At 35.9% G+C, this 19,891-nt stretch overlaps 4 non-coding genes across 4 annotated transcripts; 3 read left to right on the forward strand and 1 right to left on the reverse strand.

The window, feature by feature from the left end:
• Nucleotides 1-6,825: 6,825 nt before the first annotated feature.
• Nucleotides 6,826-6,896, forward strand: TRNAC-GCA (transfer RNA cysteine (anticodon GCA)). Its single transcript has one exon. It is a non-coding gene; the product is annotated as a tRNA-Cys (tRNA).
• A 3,648-nt stretch (nucleotides 6,897-10,544) lies between these two features.
• TRNAD-GUC (transfer RNA aspartic acid (anticodon GUC)) lies at nucleotides 10,545-10,618 on the reverse strand. The gene has a single exon. It is a non-coding gene; the product is annotated as a tRNA-Asp (tRNA).
• A 1,874-nt stretch (nucleotides 10,619-12,492) lies between these two features.
• On the forward strand, nucleotides 12,493-12,563 carry TRNAG-GCC (transfer RNA glycine (anticodon GCC)). Its single transcript has one exon. It is a non-coding gene; the product is annotated as a tRNA-Gly (tRNA).
• A 6,751-nt stretch (nucleotides 12,564-19,314) lies between these two features.
• On the forward strand, nucleotides 19,315-19,385 carry TRNAC-GCA (transfer RNA cysteine (anticodon GCA)). Its single transcript has one exon. It is a non-coding gene; the product is annotated as a tRNA-Cys (tRNA).
• Nucleotides 19,386-19,891: the final 506 nt, after the last annotated feature.

Below are 19,891 nucleotides of genomic sequence, written 5' to 3' on the forward strand. Positions count from 1 at the left end.
AAATAGTGCTCTCTCTCCTCTTTGAATTTATTCCAGAAAGAGAGGATAGCAAACTTTGTCTTTGGGGTAGATCCGATATCCATACGAGTTCTCAGCCAATAGAACTGATAACTTTAGTTACACAGTCAAATTGCACTTAAGGATGTGGACGGCACAACGGAGATGTCAATGGCGTCTCCAACAATAACCTCGGGAAAAATATAGGGAAGTGAGGCAGTGACTCTACAGACTCTTTGAACACTACTTTGTCTACCAATGGAATTACAAATTCTAGAGAGGAAAATACTTGTGTGCTAATGGAATTTTAATACTTAAGAGGATGATGATGATGATATCTTTCAGATTATTCCAAATTCTATCAGTCGCTCATGTTTACTAGTCATATCTTCTGCACCAAGTGATTTTGCACCTCGAGGGAGAGTCGTAAATCGACTTTATATATAATTTAATATTCTTGATGCATGGTCTATCTACCGGATAGCGGCAAAATCATAGAAAGGTAGATCATGTTTACTGGTTCAATGCCAGCTTCAGACACCGTACATCGTGGAGGACCAACTCTGACATAAATGACCAACGAAACTTATAGTTTTTGTTTTTTTTTTTAGGCAAAACTATCCAAAATTAAATAATCCAAATAGTTATTTTGAAGATTTTCAAGTGATCATTATAAAATCTATATTTGTAATTTATATTCAAGTATTTATTAAAATAATTATTTATTAAATCTTAAGTTCAATATTTTCTTTGACCCATCTTCACTTTTGTAAGTTCTTAAGGAACTATAAAAGGTTTTGAGGAGATTGGCATATAAGGGTACAGTACGACTTAGGCAAAATTAACTAAGTTTATGATCGATAATATTATATTGAGATAAGCACACTTAAGAATACTTGGCATGTAAACGTGGGGGATCTAAAGGGGTTGTGTTGAGGGTAACCAATATGTTCAATTGTTTGAGGGAGGGGCATAGAGATGTAGGCAAATGAGGCACTCAAATGAGTGGGCATTCAAGATTGATATTTGAAGGAATGACCAACCCTTCGAGCGAGAGATACCACGAGAACAAACAAGCTGGGAAGAACATGTAGTGCATAAAGGTTGGGATGGTTGAGTTTGAGCTACGGCTCGATGCTGACAACCAACGTTAACGATGCTCAAGGCAAGCAGGGTACTTAGTAAAGGATGAGACCATGCAAAGAGGGATGGGTTGCTCGGAAACCAAAAGAGTTATGTAAAGCTCGTAGAGGTGATAAGAATTGCTAACTTAAAGAATTCGATACTCATGCAAGGACTTATATACAAACGATGGACTATCCGTGGCCATCCCAATTCGACTAAAATTTAGTGCTATAGAGTATTAAAATTTTCTCTTCAATATGGGAATAATACATCCGTAAGGGACTAAAGTGTACAGTAAGTTCAACATGTTACAAGGCCTTGAGGGGTACAACGAGAGTTGTATTAGCGAAGAGTCATAATCTAACAAGTACATTTGCGATGGTAGAACAACACATAGGTTGTTCAACAAGGTGAAGTAGTCCAATGAGACGGTGGTTTCTAAAACTTTTAGAGGGAAGGATGCGAAGAAAAATATTACTCAAATATGATAGATATCTAGAAGGGACAAGTCTCGGTTCTCTAGAGGAAGAATTATATGCAACGAACCACACATATTGAGGAGGGATATCTCAAAATTATAGCTTCATAAAGCTCAACAGACTAAGTGAGTGACAAGAAGTCATCACATGATCTCATATGAAGTGATGCATTGGTGGGTGCATTATCAGATTTAGTAGAGAAGCAACCTAAGGTAATACCAAACGAAGACACACTTAGAGTCAATGTGAAGTTCAGACTCAATAGGGGGCTAATCTATGGAATGGTGTGTGCGAAGGCCATCATCAACTCGATGTAAATCGAGAAGCAAAGCAACTTAGGTAGAACTTGGTGAAGTGAGCATGCCACATAAAAGGAGTTGACATAGAAGATAGAATATGAAGTGGAGCATAAAGATTTTCTTGGATAGAGGTCGAAAACATAAACTCTTGCAAAGGCAAGAGTGAGATTATGACGTTTTATGGGTCCCTTATTTTGATGGAGTAGACTTATCTTACATGATGCCAAAGTTAAAAGGATTTTTGAGACACATGTACCTTATCTCGATGAAGCATTTGACGGAGGCACTAAGACAACTTAAATTCGGGAGTCAAAAAGTTTCATAAAGCGTTCTTGATGGAAAAAAATGTATTTGATCCACGAATATAAGAAATAGCGAGAATTTTTTATCCTCTCAACTTGATCTCTCTCGATCTAGAATTTGAATTGATGTCATCTCATAAATCCCTCTTGAAGATTTTATTTCAACTAAAGATTTTATTTCAATTGGAATTTGGTTATTTATATGATATACTTATTTATGATATACTTATTTATACGAAACTTATAGAAGTGAAATTGGGGTCAGAAAGCCTTGGCATAAGGCAAGAGGATGTGGAGACAAGTACTTTTGAATAATATATCGTAGTGTTACCATTCGAGTTACCATAAAGGAAATGGAATGCAACAAAGATTGTGTTAGGGGCAAAGACCTAAGATCCAAACAATGGCGCACCAATTTCAATGATGTCAGTAGGCTTCGAGAGCTATTGGGTGATGGACTATCCTAGAGTTGTGCTTCATCTATGTATGATCTAAGAGTGGGTGGATGAAGGTCGATTGTTAAAAGAGCGAATACAACCGAAGGTGGCAAAAGCCCTGTGATGTGTTGGCAGAGGACACATATAGAGAGATCGTAGTCCGAGTTCATCCCACAAGGATTAGAATGTAATGGAGATGAAACCATGAGGCAACATGATGTAGCAAATTATGGTGAAATAGTTCAAGGCAATGTGACACATACGAGAGAAGTCCCATAATGGACTTGATCATATGAAGGTATGATTGGGAACTATTAGGAGCTCCACTTCGATGAACAACATGACAACAAGGACTATGAATTTAAGGAGTGAATGTCATGATACCACAAAGATGGGTCTTTTATGTGTGCATCAAATTTTATACTAGATGAAAGCCTTGGTTATCAACTTATGAGAGTTGTGTACTTCTGAGAGGGATTATGAGTGCAAATACCAGTGAGTCCCATGGGGGACTTGATTATACAAAGGTATGATCAGAGCGATTGAAAGGTTAGACTACTTCGAGCTTATATTCACTTAAGGGAGTTTGATAAGTTAAAGTCTGAGACCGAGTGAGCGAATATTACTACTAAGGCTACAAATGAGAATAGAATCAACATAAGTCCTACAACATGGTGGCAGAAGTCATGCATGAGAGTTGTAGTTTGTCTTTCTATTGACCAAGGGGAATTGCTCAAAGAACACAAAAGTGTTAAAGTATGCGGTTGAAAAGGGAGAGGAACCGATGATAATGTTAGGACTATTTCGACACTAAGAGGAGAAGGAGTAGGAGAGGGGGGGGGGGGGGGGGGGGGGGGGGGGGGGGGGGGGGTGGGGTGGGGATCGGTATCGATTTGAAAATTTTGCTCGATAAAGCCCGTATCAAAAAGTGTTTAAGCGATGATAATGTTAGAACTATTTCGACACTAAGAGGAGAAGGAGTAGGGGGGGGGGGGGGGGGGATCTGTTTGAATTAGTGCTTTCGATAAAAACATCGATTTGAAAATTTTGCTCGATAAAGCCTGTATCAAAAAGTGTTTAAGCTTAGAAAGCAAGTGAGAGTAGTAGACAATTGGATCAATAAGTAATGACAATGAAAAACAAAAAGAAAGTGCAAACTGAGTTTTTTGTGGTTCGGTTGTCACTACCTACGTCCACTCCTAATTTCTCTTCTATCGAGGCTACCAGCATTCACTAACGATCTTCTTTCAATCGGTTAAGACCAATTACCCCCTTATAACTGCTTCTTTTTTTCACAAGTTTAGGAGATAACTTTTACAAATCTCACACCTTTCTTAGAATGATCATAAAACTTTAAGGTAGAGGAGGAGGATACTTAGCACTTTTTCATAACTTTTCAACTCAGAATCATAACCCCTTTCTACTCTGTTTCATGCTAACCAAGCAGGAAAGAGTAGGGTATTTATAGACCCCAAATGACTTCAAAAATAGAGCAAAAAAATTTCTCATCCTAAGTTTCCTAAGTCCTAGCGGTACCACTATCATTACTGGGCGGTACCATCGCTTGCCAAACTGACACTAGGTGGTACCACCACCTGACATAATCTAGAAGACTATGTTTAGGCGATGCCATTGCCTGACACCGGTGGTACCACCGCTCAGGTTTCCCAGAGATGTACATTGTCTCAAGCGGTTCCACCGCCTGACCTAGTAGTACCACTACTTGGGCCAGCTTCATAACATTGAACTGAGCTTTTCAATAGGCCTAATTCAATCTTGATTTAGGCCCAACTGATGCCTAATTAAGTTGGTATGGTCACACCCAAAACCAACTCAATTATGACCTAACCTACTTCGATCAAGACATGATTGTTTACAAACACAAATCCTATGTTGCTCGGCATGTCATTAGTTCATCTAGCGCTTCATCCGATCCTTCAACGCATCGTCCTCTCCTTTGGCGTATTACGTAATCGGCATGTTGACCTTCCGCAACATCCGATCTCCTTCATGCAATGTTCGATCCTTCAATTCGATGCTCGAACTCACGGCATGAAGTCGTTCCAGCACGTTGACCAGTTCTCCAACTTGACATTCAATCTTTTGACATGATTCACTTTGGCCGAACGTTTGATTCTTCCTACTTTAATCGATTTGCCTTTTTATGATCGAAGCTAGTCCTGTATCACTCAAACACTAATTAGATCATAACTTCATCAATTGATTTCATCATCAAAATCTGAGATTCAACAATCTCCCCCTTTTTGATGATGACAACCAATTGATGACAGAGTTTAAACTAAACTCCCCCTATCAATATGTCATATTGACAGAAAGTTTGAATGCAGAAAATCATGAGAATTTTATGCATAATTTCAAATAAACTGAATCCGTTTATTTTTCAAGTGATTCATATCGTCAAGTGTACCCATTCCAAATTTAATTCCGATCAAATGATCCACAGCAGCCAATACATCTCGTGGTAATAAAAATGTATTGTTCTGAGGTATATCAAGATTCAGTCTCCGGTTCATATTTCGTCGACCAATCCTTCCTAATTCACATCTTTGTTGAAAAAATTTCTTTTGTAATTCTTTACATAAAGACTCAAAAAATACCGGATCCCCGCCTACACAAGCAAATTGTTGATAAAATTCCAAAATAGCATTTTCTTTTGACCCAATCTTTTTTTTCTCCTTATCATTCGGGAAAGACAAGAAAATTTCAGGGTAACAAACATTATCTAGAATTTCTCTTAGATTCGAACCCATAGCTGATGATAGAATTAGAATAGATATTTTTTGTTTCCTACTTACACGGGCCCATATCCTTGCTTTTCTATCAATTTCTAATTCCGATCTTCCTCCCCAATCTGATATTATTGTGCTGGTATAGACAGAAATTCCGTTATGGTCCAATTCTGAACGGTAGTAAATACCAGGACTTTGCAATATTTGATTGATCACAATTCTGTATATTCCATTTACTATAAAGGTTCCCAGGGAATTCATTAGGGGAATGTTTCCAATAAAAACGGTTTGTTCTTGCATATCTCTACCGGTTTTCCAAATTAATCCCGCGGGTACATATAATTCAGAAGAATATGTGAGTGATTCATACATAGCATCTCTTTCGTTTATCAAGGGTTCTACCAATTGATATCTTTCCACAAATAATTTAAATTCAATTTCTTGATCTGTATCTTCAATTTTTGGAAACTTATGAAATTCTTCCGTCAAGCCCTCATTAATGAACCTACAAAATCCCTCAAATTGGATCTGACTAAATCCAGGTATTGTGGACATTCCCTCATTTCCATCATTCCGGAGCATCTTAATCTTAAGTTTCCTGTTTATTGAAAAATCCCATTATTAGCTCACTATTTATCGAACCATACGGATCGATCTAGCAATGATGGAATGTATATTCTGTTTACTGAATCACATGAAATTTTAGCCAACTCCATATACCATATATGTATTTCATACGTATGAACGGAAATGAGACAAAGGAATGAAGAGCATTTTCGACGCAAGTTCGAATTTGCGACAGGTACAACAGGAACAATATAGAGTTTCCCTTTTTAGCATACTTAATTTTATTTGAGTTTCATTTCATGTTCAAAAAAAATTTCGAATTATTTTTTTGCTAGTAGAATATATAGAATATGATTGAATTGCGTAATAGGAGTAATATTTATTAAGTGCATGCCAATATAGCTATCTACCTGTCCGCATATCACATCTTTTATCGTAATTTCACTTGTGGCAACAGAAGTCAGGTCGCACTATATCATAATTCATATTTTTTCTATTGCATATAGAAAATGAAAAAAGAAGGCACGACGATTCTCTATAGGGATATGGGATATGTACATAAGAGCGGTATCTGTGTAACAATTTCTGTTTTGAGGTTTACATATACACATATATATTGTTATAATTTATATTGTTATAATTGAAATTGAAAAAGATTGATTATTGAAAATAATTGATACTGAATTAGTCATAAATCAATTTGATTTTGTTATGCCATTAAGGAAACGCAACAATTTGAGATACAAATTGAAGAACCTTTCGCTAATTCAAAACAACAAAACAAATAGTTAATGGTTCCAATTTGCCCTGAATTTTTCAGTCTTTGACCAGAAATCTATTTTTTATCTTATTTGGATCGAATTTGGTTTGGCGACATGGCCAAGTGGTAAGGCGGGGGACTGCAAATCCTTTATCCCCAGTTCAAATCTGGGTGTCGCCTGATCAACAAAAAACTTGGGATTTCTTATTCTGCTGATTTAACTCGACGAATTCTGTCCCCGGAGAAGGAGAGGCAAAAGGATAAGCCTATCGATACTTTATTTTTAGAATATGTAGTTCTATAAAGAAAGTCAATTTTTTTAAAGAAAGTCAATTTTTTTCTAAAAATCCGGGCTTTGGGTGTGGCCCAAACCGGTACAAATAGGGATGAAGTAAGCCTTACTTATTAATATGATTATGATTTTAATATGATTATGATTGGTTCGGACATTTATTTTATAAGTAGAATAAATAAATAGTGAAAGTAAATTCTGGGATTCAAAACTACGAAAGTAAGAGGTCGGAAATCTTGGTATCCAAAGGTTCCTAAAGGACACTCCATTTTTGCTACTAGGATTGAAGAAGAGATTGTACGAAAGACTATCAAGAATTCCTAATTATTTTACACTACCACCGTTGTGTCTACTGACTCTGTCTGGAATTCGATTGGATAGGCTGATGGGAAATCAATTTAGAAGTTGTGGAAAGGACTGAAGATACTTTGTATCCAGACTCACGAGAGTCTCTGAGTACTCAAACATTCAATCAGGATAGTTGGTCGGCTCTTATTGAGTAAAGAGTAAAAGTAAAAGTTGAAGAAACAAAAAAATTTCTTTGCCCGTGTAGGAATTTCTTTGCCCGTGTAAGATAGGGGGATTACGAAAAAAAGAAAGAATGTATGTAATACTGGTGATGGTGTCTCCCCATTCTTTCACAAAAAAAACAGTAAGGCTTAGATCAAATAGGAAATAGAGGTATCTGATAGATAGTTATCTATCTTGATGGTATATTTTGATGCCTTTTGCTTATGAAAAAGGGTAACAAACAATAGGTCTTAGTACTCCTACATGTTCCATTGGGATAGGAGTATTCCTTTGTTATTTCATTTTCCGAGAAAAGGTGTGTGTATTGTATTTATGCTTAATGCTTCCCGATTCTACCAGAAATCTTATAATCTTGTTACGAGTAGATTCATTGGATTGGTTCATCAATAGCCTTAAGTTAAGTCAGAATTCCATTTTGACTCTGCGCCATTGATTCCACTATGATTATTGATCAATAATGGAATAATTCCTTCATAGAGATAGGAGACATAATTTATATGGATATAGTAAGTCTCGCTTGGGCTGCTTTAATGGTAGTCTTTACATTTTCCCTCTCACTCGTAGTATGGGAAAGGAGTGGACTCTAGGGGTACTACTAATCGAGTAATCGATTGAGTAATTGAATTCTATCAATTGTTTAATTGATCGTTTTGCAAAGCTTTAAAAAAAGAATGTCTCTGTTTCAAAATTATACTGAAATACAGTAATGAATAAGAAAATACAATAATGAATAATAACCATTCGATCAAAGAATGAATGATTACTATAGTTGTATTTCGAAACCTAAATCTACGCATGATAGGAAATTTTTTCCAACCGAATTCTTCCTAAATATTCTATTTTGATAAACCAGCTCTTACCAGAATTATGGATATTACAAAAAGAAAAAATCTGAAATTGGTTTTTTCTTTTTTTCTTTATTTGTTTCCCTCTTTCTTTACTTTTACTGTTCTAAGAGAAGAGAAAGCCGTTCCGCTATTCTAATTATATTAGATTACGACAATACATACTTTCTATTGGAAATGACTAGTTGTTGTCCAAAGAGGTTCTACACATAATAAGATTAGATCTTTCTTCCGTTGAGCGATCCAAATATCGCGCATTTCACCTTTTTTTTAGACTCCTAGAGATTTTTTTATGCTTTTTTTGACTCATCTCATGTCATGTTTAAGCATAAAAAATTGGGAAGGTCTACTCTATTAATCTACTTCTTTTTCAAATCTGAAGAAGTTATCATGGAATAGAACTCCGCAGATCATCTGTTAATAGATCAAGCAATGACTTCTTGAGATGGGAAATCTAAAAAAAGAAAAAGATTCTTTTCTTTGGTTTCGTTTTCTTTTATCTTTTTTTTTATTTAATTTATAGTAGAATATGCCCATACTCTTTTTGTCTTGCTCCATTGATTCCTTTGATAGATCTCGGGACCTATACCTATATATATATAAATTCTAAGAAAGCCAGGAATTAGAAGAGTTGGTCTTCAATTATTTTGAATTGATCGAAATCCACACAAGTAAATGTAGCCAAAAAAATAATAGAATTGGACTGTTATTTTGATGTACTATTTAGATATACATCTAATCTATGTACATACATATTGTATATTGACCTAGATATAGGCTTTCTCTATATAAAAGCCTATATCTGTATACAGTACAACTTTCTATGAAAATCATTAATAGGATAATAAATACTATACCATACTATCTCGGCTCAGATACTACTATCTCAGATACTTATTATCTCAGATACTTATGATTCCAGACAGATCATTTCATTTAAGACTTGGAGTTTGAATCCGTTTCTTTCATTTATTCAATCATTGATAAGAACTAATAAATCAAGTTTCAGTCAAATTAATCATTTTGACTGACTGTTTTTACGTAGATGATAAGTAAAAAGGCAGTAGGAACTAGAATGAACAGTGCAGTAGCAATAAATGCGAGAATATTTACTTCCATAATCTCATTGTTTTTTTACTTCGCAATAACTCAGGATCTAATCCCATAGAGATGATAAATTTGATTCCTGTAAATTCAATGGGATGAATTGCATCCTGATGATACTGAATCGGACCAATATTATGAATAACAATATCTGATCTATCAAATCGATTCATCGTCGAGAATTGAATAGTATAACATAGGAAGATCCTTTATCCATACTAACTCTGAAATGGGATTCCTGATCCAATAAAGAATCCCATTGAATTTTCATCCTTTTCCACTTTTTCTTTTCTATAAATAACCCTACCGTCTTCCTTATATACTCCTCCTTCGTTATACTTATACATACAATTATGTACATACAATTATGAGGTATTATATGACTGGTATTCTATGAATCACACACAGATCCAAAGAGTAGAAGTGAGATGGAAAAAGGACGGGTTAAGTATAAAAGATCTAATATAATTCCAACAAATTTAATAAAAAGGAACGTTGCTTGGTCTTTTCTTTTATTTGATTAGTATCTCTTTCTTCGATTTGGACTGGAAGGCATACATAAAAAATTCAGTGTGCAATTTAAATGAGAATGAGATAGATTGTTTCCAATTAGCCATTGAGGATACACAAACAAAGTCGAAGCTAAAAAGGGTTGTCGTTTAACCTGACAAGTACTCTGTCGAGGTAATTATGTTAAGTTCATTATGTATTGTACAATAAACGAATACAATTTGCGTATGTACTCTCGGTAAAAATAGGAGCACTCTATTCTATTTCATTTATCAAGAAAATCGAAAAAGAAAGTCAGACGAGTATCTCTTAAAATACTAAATATAGGAATACCACCGATTGTACGAATCTATATATGTTATGTCTCTCCCTTATCACTCGGCACTAGTGGAAGAAATGGAAATTCCTGTATTTGTCTGATGATAAATGCGAAATGAAAAACAAAAGAAATAAGGATCTCCACTGGGGATTAGATCTTGCTCCCTGTCTCCTTTTTCACGGAAAATAGATAAATTCATTTCTCCATTCATCGGTCGGATCCTAGTTCGGGACTGACGGGGCTCGAACCCGCAGCTTCCGCCTTGACAGGGCGGTGCTCTGACCAATTGAACTACAATCCCAGCGAGGTGTATGGTATACATATTCTTAATGGTTTCAGAAAAACATTTTCTTCGTCGCGTTGTAACAGAGACACGAATGATATACTAACTGATATCATATACACATAGAACACATAGATATGGACTATAGTGAAAGTGACACGGATTACTAGTAACCTGTGTTTATTTTATTTTATTGCCAAAAATAGATAATCAACCTTTCATTGAGAAAAAACGATTTTTCCTTTCATAATCTTTGCTTTGATTAAGTATTATGAATCTAGATCGTTAGAAAGAAAAGATCAGAACGAATGAGAAAAACATGGATAGAGAAACAAAAATGGACTCTTTCTCTTTTACGGATCAGGTATTTTTGTTTCTGGGGGACAAATTGGTTATATCATTGGTTATATCATATTCATGGAGCGGCGAATTTTTGGGCCGAGCTGGATTTGAACCAGCGTAGACATATCGCCAACGAATTTACAGTCCGTCCCCATTAACCGCTCGGGCATCGACCCAGGAAGAATTCCTTCTAGGCTTATTGATAATCCATGATCAACTTCCTTTCGTAGTACCCCCAGGGGAAGTCGAATCCCCGCTGCCTCCTTGAAAGAGAGATGTCCTGAACCACTAGACGATAGGGGCATATCCGCCCAACTGTCATCATACTATGATGATAGTATGAGTAGTTTTTTGGAATTGTCAATATAATCTAATGATATGACTAGATCTGAACACTCTTTTCTACTTTTATGTTATGATTCCATAGAATTTTGTTTTGGATTTGATGGTTCATGAATGAACCATCCCATACTATTTTATATAGCGAAAGGAGGTACAGGACTCCGTCAGTTCAGGCAGTGATTGGTCGGACAGAACAGAAAAGGGGGTAGAACCCCACTTAATTTCTTTTCTTCAATTTTAACTCATTAATTTTAACTTAACTCATTGCTTCGTTCATTGTTCAGATAAAATATGCCTATCACTATCTCACATTAAGTCAGAAAATTAAAAAACGATAGAAATTTTACTTTTTTCTTTTTTATTTTTTTATAAGAATTCGGTTCAGGGTACGAATACCCTCATCACATGATTCAAGAAAATCTATCGAATCTATGTCGATGTCAGATTGGTACATGTATCAATCAAGTGAATCTTGTTTTGATGAGTCAGTAAAGGTAAACAAGCGGGGTCGGTCTTGAAACAATTCACTGCATTATTTTTTTCAAAAAAAAAATAAAAAATTTGCCCACTTTTTACTTTTTTGGGGTAAATCAAATTGATTGCTCCTAAATGAACTCCCCTCGTCTCCATGTCCGAATAAAATAAAGCGGTAAGGTAATAAGTTCTAAAGAATCAATTGATTCATGGTCAAATCCCTACATGATGCATTTTATTACAATTTTTACTAAGCGAGGGATCAAATGGTATAGTTCATTTTGTTGGTAGCTTGGAGGATTACAAACATGACTATTGCTTTCCAATTAGCTGTTTTTGCATTAATTGCGACTTCATCAGTCTTACTGATTAGTGTACCCGTTGTATTTGCTTCTTCTGATGGTTGGTCAAGTAATAAAAATATTGTATTTTCCGGTACATCATTATGGATTGGATTAGTCTTTCTGGTAGCTATCCTTAATTCTCTCATCTCTTGAACTTATTTTGTATTTCCCCGATCCAAAAACTCCATTCCTTCTACCTTCTACTTCTAATAAATTTAATAATTCGGATTGTGAGACACATTAAGATTCAATCTGAGTTCCAAAAAAAATTATATTTCATTCTTGTATCTGAATATTTGGCCATGTACATATGATCCAGACGCATATATGATATATGATATATGTCATATATGTGTGGACATATGCGTGCGTATCAGGAACGCAGAAAATGCGGATATGGTCGAATGGTAAAATTTCTCTTTGCCAAGGAGAAGATGCGGGTTCGATTCCCGCTATCCGCCCACGGTGAAGTAATGTATTATGATAAGATAAGAGATAAAATCCAAAATAAAATTCGAACTACTAATGCTAACTACCCCCCCCAAAAAAAATAGTTATTAATTAGAATTACACCTAAAAAGATATTTTTTTTTTACAAAAAAATGTTGCGGAGACAGGATTTGAACTCGTGACCTCAAGGTTATGAGCCTTGCGAGCTACCAAACTGCTCTACTCCGCGCTGAAGAACCGGGAACTTATGTATGAAGAAAGATTGGATACGCCCCTCTACCATATCCGTACAAATAGAATAGTCTATTTATACAGAATGGTAAAGAGGGCTCCTCTATCTTCTATGATAATAGATCATAGAGATTCATACAAATACGAAAGGATATTTTTCTCTTTACCAACTTGATCTTATTGCGCCCGGTAACAAACATGCATGAAACATTTCTCGAAGTATGTGTCCGGATAGCCCAAAGTCTCGATAGTTAGCTCTAGGTCTTCCAGTCAAAAAACAACGTCGATGGAGACGTATAGGTGCACTATTACGTGGTGGGGATTGCAATTTTCCATGAATTTCCCATTTTTCACTCAATGATGGAACTTTGCTTATTTTTTTTTTTGAGGATCGACGAATCAAATGATATTTCTGTTCCAATTTCTGCCGCTTCTTCTCCCTCTGAATCAAACTTTTTCTTGCCATAATATAATGTTCAGTTCCTATTATTATCAATGATACAGTTCGGATCCTAGATGTAAAAATATAAGAAGGTAGATCCTCCCTCTCCATCGAAACAAATGAGATTGTTGCTGATACAGTACATAAAAAAAAATAATAAATAACTAAATTAAAATTTAAAATAACTAAATTAAAATTAACCAAATTTTCCTGATGTAGAGGCAATCAAGAAAGCTGCATAAGTGAATATATAGCCTACGGAAAAGTGGGCTAATCCAACCAATCTTGCTTGCACAATGGAAAGAGCCACTGGCTTATCTCTCCATCGAATCAAATTAGCCAAAGGTGTGCGTTCATGAGCCCATGCTAAAGTTTCAATCAATTCCTGCCAATATCCGCGCCAAGAAATTAAAAACATAAATCCAGTAGCCCAAACAAGATGTCCAAATAAGAACATCCACGCCCATACGGATAAACTATTCATACCAAAAGGATTATATCCATTGATAAGTTGTGAAGAGTTTAACCATAGATAATCTCTTAACCATCCCATTAAATAAGTGGAAGATTCATTAAATTGTGAAACGTTACCCTGCCATAAAGTGATGTGTTTCCAATGCCAATAAAAAGTAACCCACCCAATGGTATTTAACATCCAGAAAACTGCCAAATAAAATGCGTCCCAAGCAGAAATATCACAAGTACCGTCGCGTCCTGGGCCGTCGCAAGGAAAACTATAACCGAAATCCTTTTTATCTGGCATTAACTTGGAACCACGTGCATCTAAAGCACCTTTTACTAAAATCAGTGTAGTTGTATGCAAACCTAGAGCAATAGCATGATGAACCAAGAAGTCCCCAGGACCTATTGTTAAGAAGAGTGAATTACTATTCTCATTAACAGCATTCAACCAGCCCGGTAACCATATGCTTCGACCTGCATTGAATGCTGGGCCATTCGTTGAAGATAAGAGTACATCGAACCCATATGAAGTCTTACCATGAGCGGATTGTATCCATTGGGCAAATATAGGTTCAATCAAAATTTGTTTTTCCGGAGTACCAAAAGCGAGCATAACATCGTTATGAACATAAAGGCCCAAGGTATGGAACCCAAGAGGTGAACCATTAGTTATTCGACTATTATATGTCCAAGGTCCAATATTGAAATCATTTCAGAGGTTTTCCCTTACTTTGTCCGTGTCAACAAACAATTCGAAATACCTCGACTTTTTTAGAACAGGTCCGAGTCAAATAGCAATGATTCGAAGCACTTCTTTTTACATTACACTATTTCGGAAACCTAAGGACTCGACCGTATGGATATGTAAAATACAGGATTTCCAATCCTAGCAGGAAAAGGAGGGAAACGGATACTCAATTTAAAGTGAGTAAACATAATTCCATACTCGATCTCATAGATACATATAGAATTCTGTGGAAAGCCGTATTCGATGAAAGTCGTATGTACGGCTTGGAGGGAGATCTTTCATATCTTTCGAGATCCACCCTACAATATGGGGTCAAAAAGCCAAAATAAGTAATTCGTTTTTAGCCCTTATAAAAAGAAAACTGATTCTTGAACCTCTTTCACGCCCATAATACAAATACCTCGACGATTCCCGATCGTTAATAAATAGAGTCCGATAAGCATATCTTGAGTTGGTACGGAAATAGGATCCCCAATAGCTGGAGACAAGAGATTCATATGAGAAAACATAAGTAAACGAGCCTCCGCTTGAGCTTCCAAAGATAAAGGTACATGAACAGCCATTTGATCCCCATCAAAGTCTGCATTGAAACCCTTACAAACTAATGGATGTAAACAAATAGCGCGTCCCTCCACTAAAAAGGGTTGGAACGCCTGTATGCCTAATCTGTGCAGGGTGGGTGCTCTATTCAATAATACAGGATGCCCCCGCATAACTTCTTGAAGTATTTCCCATACAATGGGTTCTTTTTCCCGAATTTTACTTTTAGCAATTCCTATGTTAGAAGCAACATGTTGTCTGATTAGACCACGAATTACAAATGTTTGAAAAAGCTCTATTGCTATTTCTCGAGGTAATCCACACTGATGTAATGAAAGCGAAGGACCCACGACAATGACGGAACGTCCCGAATAATCAACACGTTTACTAAGCAGAGTCTCACGAAATCTTCCCTCTTTGCCTTCAATTACATCTGAAAATGACTTGTAAACTTTATTATGACCATCCCTCATTGGTTGTCCACGGATCCCATTATCAAGAAGTGTATCCACGGCCTCTTGTACCAATTTCTCCTGACACATTACTAATTCCCCTGGCGTAGATCTACTTGTTGCTAATAGATCGGTAAGAGTATTATTCCGATAGATAACTCGTCTATAGAGTTCATTAATATCCGAACTCATTAGTTTACCCCCATCTATCTGAATGATTGGTCTCAACTCGGGAGGAAGAACTGGTAATAAGCACAAAACCATCCATTCTGGTTCTACATTTGTTCGAATAAAATGTTTAGCTAATTCCATGCCTCTAACCAAAAAATCCTTTCTTCTTCTAATTTTTCTATCTTCCCATTCATTTCCAGTGGACCCCTCCTCCCCTAATTCCTTCCATTCTACTAATGAATTACCTGTAATAATTCGCAAATCTGAATCGGCTAATTGTTCTCTGATAGCACCTGCTCCTGTAGAGATTTCTCGATTTCGAAATGTCTCGAAGCCTTGGGTAGTAAAAAAAAGTGGTATGCTGTATTTCCGAGATTGGATTTCATATTCGAATAAACCTCGTAATCGTAAGAAAGTAGGTTTTTTCGCTATGGGCCTAGCAAAAGAAAAATCGAGATAGGTTCCTGTAGGATTGGATTCCCCCTTTTAAAATCGGACGTGAAGGTTTCCTTTCATCCGGCTCAAGTAGTTACCTCAAAAAGGGGATTCTTTCTTATTTAAAAAGTTTGTTCGAAAAACCCTACAAACAAAGAACTACTCCTTACTCAAGTTCCCACTAAGGACCAACGATTCATTCTTCTTTTTTTACTTTCATTTTCCGAATTACTTATGACAAAATAAAAATGTAGGATTTTTGAGTAGTCTACTTCCCGTCAAATGATGAATCCCCTTAAAAGAATACTTTGGGACTCGTAAGGGATTTACTTGTCTATATATCGTTCTATTCGATCCTTTAGGTCCCTACTCACCTCGATGGTTATCCCATGATGCCCCTTGAAGCATATATGCGATAGATAGACTTCTGTAACCATACTATATTTGCTTGCTTAAACGGAATCTCTCTATAAAGAAATGGAATAGCTGATTCCACAAAAAAGTGTTTTTTCACGAGGTATAACTAGCAATTCCTATTTATACGGAATCGACCATGGATCAATTCCCCTTGCATTTGGAAGTATTGAATACACCTATAATTCTGAGTTTCGTGTTACTTTTACTTCTCCCAAAACACATGTCAGAGCCGGGGGCACCCCAATCGGATTGAATGGGATGACAGTTTCTCAGTCCGAATCTGTAAAACGAAAATTTTGATCAAATCACACATCGCAGTATACTAGGCCTTCTAATTCCTTAAGGGGTTTATCTAAAAGATTCGCGATATAACTAGGAAGACGTTTCAAATACCACACATGAGTCACTGGACATGCGAGTTTGATGTATCCCATTTGATATCTTCGTATCCGAGAATCAACAAATTCCACCCCGCATTGTTCACAAAATTTCGGGTCTTCTTTTTCAGCTCCAATCACTCGATAATTTCCACAAGCACAAATTCCACTTTTTATGGGCCCAGAGATTCTTTCACAAAACAATCCATCTTTTTCTGGTTTATTGGTCTTATAATGAAACGTATAGGGCTTTGTCACCTCTCCAACTATCTCTCCATTAGGTAAAATTTTGTTGGCCCAAGCCTTTATTTGTTGAGGAGAAACTAGTCCAATTCGAAGTTGTTGATGTTTATACCGGTCAATCATAGAATAGAAATTCTGATTCATTCAGATCAAGCTTCCTTCCTATTAATCTGGAAGTTCTTCTCAGATACAAGGAAATGATTCAGTTCTAGAGCTAAAGATCGTAGTTCTCGAACGAGCAATCGAAAAGATTCTGGAGCATCTTCTGGGTTAGATACTCTTCCTCCAATGATCGTAGCACCAAGTACTTCTTGACGAGCTCTAATATGATCAGATTTATAAGTAAGCATCTCTTGTAAAATATGAGCAACACCAAATCCCTCTAGAGCCCAAACTTCCATTTCCCCTACTCGTTGTCCCCCTTGCTTCGCCCTTCCTCTAAGGGGTTGTTGTGTAACAAGTGCGTAATGTCCACTAGAACGTCCATGGATTTTATCATCAACTTGATGAATTAATTATGCTCGCTTGTTTATTTTTAAATTGATGAATTAATTAAGTTATATCAAAATAACTTAATTAATTCATCAATTTGTCCCCCAGAAACAAAAATACCGACATGCAAATGATCCTTGATTTTGATGATATACCTTGACGATATACCTTGATTTCAAATAACCGGATCCCCGCCTACACAAGCAAATTGTTGATAAAATTCCAAAATAGCATTTTCTTTTGACCCAATCTTTTTTTTCTCCTTATCATTCGGGAAAGACAAGAAAATTTCAGGGTAACAAACATTATCTAGAATTTCTCTTAGATTCGAACCCATAGCTGATGATAGAATTAGAATAGATATTTTTTGTTTCCTACTTACACGGGCCCATATCCTTGCTTTTCTATCAATTTCTAATTCCGATCTTCCTCCCCAATCTGATATTATTGTGCTGGTATAGACAGAAATTCCGTTATGGTCCAATTCTGAACGGTAGTAAATACCAGGACTTTGCAATATTTGATTGATCACAATTCTGTATATTCCATTTACTATAAAGGTTCCCAGGGAATTCATTAGGGGAATGTTTCCAATAAAAACGGTTTGTTCTTGCATATCTCTACCGGTTTTCCAAATTAATCCCGCGGGTACATATAATTCAGAAGAATATGTGAGTGATTCATACACAGCATCTCTTTCGTTTATCAAGGGTTCTACCAATTGATATCTTTCCACAAATAATTTAAATTCAATTTCTTGATCTGTATCTTCAATTTTTGGAAACTTATGAAATTCTTCCGTCAAGCCCTCATTAATGAACCTACAAAATCCCTCAAATTGGATCTGACTAAATCCAGGTATTGTGGACATTCCCTCATTTCCATCATTCCGGAGCATCTTAATCTTAAGTTTCCTGTTTATTGAAAAATCCCATTATTAGCTCACTATTTATCGAACCATACGGATCGATCTAGCAATGATGGAATGTATATTCTGTTTACTGAATCACATGAAATTTTAGCCAACTCCATATACCATATATGTATTTCATACGTATGAACGGAAATGAGACAGAGGAATGAAGAGCATTTTCGACGCAAGTTCGAATTTGCGACAGGTACAACAGGAACAATATAGAGTTTCCCTTTTTAGCATACTTAATTTTATTTGAGTTTCATTTCATGTTCAAAAAAAATTTCGAATTATTTTTTTGCTAGTAGAATATATAGAATATGATTGAATTGCGTAATAGGAGTAATATTTATTAAGTGCATGCCAATATAGCTATCTACCTGTCCGCATATCACATCTTTTATCGTAATTTCACTTGTGGCAACAGAAGTCAGGTCGCACTATATCATAATTCCTATTTTTTCTATTGCATATAGAAAATGAAAAAAGAAGGCACGACGATTCTCTATAGGGATATGGGATATGTACATAAGAGCGGTATCTGTGTAACAATTTCTGTTTTGAGGTTTACATATACACATATATATTGTTATAATTTATATTGTTATAATTGAAATTGAAAAAGATTGATTATTGAAAATAATTGATACTGAATTAGTCATAAATCAATTTGATTTTGTTATGCCATTAAGGAAACGCAACAATTTGAGATACAAATTGAAGAACCTTTCGCTAATTCAAAACAACAAAACAAATAGTTAATGGTTCCAATTTGCCCTGAATTTTTCAGTCTTTGACCAGAAATCTATTTTTTATCTTATTTGGATCGAATTTGGTTTGGCGACATGGCCAAGTGGTAAGGCGGGGGACTGCAAATCCTTTATCCCCAGTTCAAATCTGGGTGTCGCCTGATCAACAAAAAACTTGGGATTTCTTATTCTGCTGATTTAACTCGACGAATTCTGTCCCCGGAGAAGGAGAGGCAAAAGGATAAGCCTATCGATACTTTATTTTTAGAATCTGTAGTTCTATAAAGAAAGTCAATTTTTTTAAAGAAAGTCAATTTTTTTCTAAAAATCCGGGCTTTGGGTGTGGCCCAAACCGGTACAAATAGGGATGAAGTAAGCCTTACTTATTAATATGATTATGATTTTAATATGATTATGATTGGTTCGGACATTTATTTTATAAGTAGAATAAATAAATAGTGAAAGTAAATTCTGGGATTCAAAACTACGAAAGTAAGAGGTCGGAAATCTTGGTATCCAAAGGTTCCTAAAGGACACTCCATTTTTGCTACTAGGATTGAAGAAGAGATTGTACGAAAGACTATCAAGAATTCCTAATTATTTTACACTACCACCGTTGTGTCTACTGACTCTGTCTGGAATTCGATTGGATAGGCTGATGGGAAAT

This window comes from Musa acuminata, chromosome BXJ1-1, assembly GCF_036884655.1.
Source record: "Musa acuminata AAA Group cultivar baxijiao chromosome BXJ1-1, Cavendish_Baxijiao_AAA, whole genome shotgun sequence".
Classification (NCBI taxonomy): Eukaryota; Viridiplantae; Streptophyta; class Magnoliopsida; order Zingiberales; family Musaceae; genus Musa; species Musa acuminata.